The following is a 1654-nucleotide window of genomic DNA, read 5'->3' as shown; positions in this document are numbered from 1 at the left end:
GGAAGAGCAGTCAGTGCTCTTAACCTCTGAGCCATCTCTCCAGCCCCGCTGGTTGCATTTCATATTCAGTTGACATCCAGCAGTTTCCTACGTGCCCAGGTACTGTTGACCTGAGATCTTCATCCCATAGGGTCAATATTCCATAGGCATCTTGTGTGTAGGTGGTAAGGTGAAGTTCTGGGGAGGATAAGTTTATTTTCATAGGTACACAGTTTGGAGGCTGGAGGGATGGCTCCTGGGTTGAGAGCACTGACTGCTCTTGTAGAGGACCGGAATTTGGTTTGCAGCACCACATCAGACAGCTCACACCGTTCCAGCTGCCTGTAACTCCAGCTCCAGGGGATCCGATGCCTTCACCCCCCCCATGGGCACCTGCATTTGCTTGCACAAACCCACACACAGACATAATTAAAACAAAAATAATGAAGTATATGGTTCTACATGGGACCTTGAAAAGCACCAATCTGATTTGGGATTTCCATCTTATGCTGTGATTACCATTAGTGAATAAAGAAACTGCTTTGGACCTATAGCAGGGTAGAACTTAGGGAGGCGTAGTTAGGCGGGGAAAAGTGAGCTAAATGCTGAGAGAGAGGTGGAGTCAGAGGGAAGCCATGTAGTCCTGCTGGAGACAGACCACCAGAACGTGGCTGGTAAGCCACTGCCACATGGCAATATATAGATTAATAGAAATGGGTGAAATTAATATGTAAGAGTTAGCCAGTAAGAAGCTAGAGCTAATGGGACAAGCAGTGTTTTAAATAATATAATTTCTGTGTAGTTATTTTGGTTCTGGGCAGCTGGGATGAATAAGCTGTCTGCTCCAACACCAACCCATCCCCAAAACCATGTGTGTGTGCGGTTTTTCTTGTTACTGTTGTGATTTTCTGTTTTGTTTGTTTGTTAAAGGCAAGGTCGGATTATGCAGCCTTGGCTGGCTCTGACAAACTCCAGATCCTCCCACCTCAGCTACCTGAGTGCTGGGATTACAGGCATCTGGTACACCAACCTGCTGATAAATATTTTTTGAATGAATGGTAAATATATGACAATAATTATATGGTCCCTAAGAGCACAGGGGGGAGGGGGGGAGGTAGACCCCCGAAATAACTCAGATTCCAGATACGTCATGGTTCTACTCACAGCTATGTGGTACATGGTAATGCCGTTATAAGCTTAGCTTACATATGGGAGAAGGCTACCATTTTATGGGGTAGTGTGGAGTAAGTGCAAGCCGCTCTTGAACATATCTATTAGTACATACAAAATGCACGCTTGTGGAAGTGGTAAGCCTTCCTCATCCTCCAGTCTCAACCCACTCTCCTGCGATCCTACAAGACAACAAAGTCCTCAGCACTCAAGGAGGGGCAGTACTTGCCCCAGGATTATGCAGCAAAGATGGGACCTGCTAGGACTCTGGACACTTAGGACCCTAGTGTGGCCCGCGGAGTAGCAGCGCTGTGGAGCAAGCCACTGACTTTCCCAGGCCAACCGCTTGCATTGGCGTCCCCTCCGTGCTTTCCCCACCTAGAGCCCCTCATCCTCCTCCACCATCTCTGCAGGAAAGAACCTCTGGACCCGCAACTCCCAGCCTCAGTCCCGCCCTGTGCCGCCCCTCCAGCCAGCTTTCCTCCCTCTCCGCTCAGCCTCGGCA

Source organism: Microtus ochrogaster, chromosome 10 (assembly GCF_000317375.1).
Source record: "Microtus ochrogaster isolate Prairie Vole_2 chromosome 10, MicOch1.0, whole genome shotgun sequence".
Classification (NCBI taxonomy): domain Eukaryota; kingdom Metazoa; phylum Chordata; class Mammalia; order Rodentia; family Cricetidae; genus Microtus; species Microtus ochrogaster.
The sequence above is the reverse complement of the archived record's forward strand: the minus strand, read 5'-3'. Positions refer to the sequence as shown.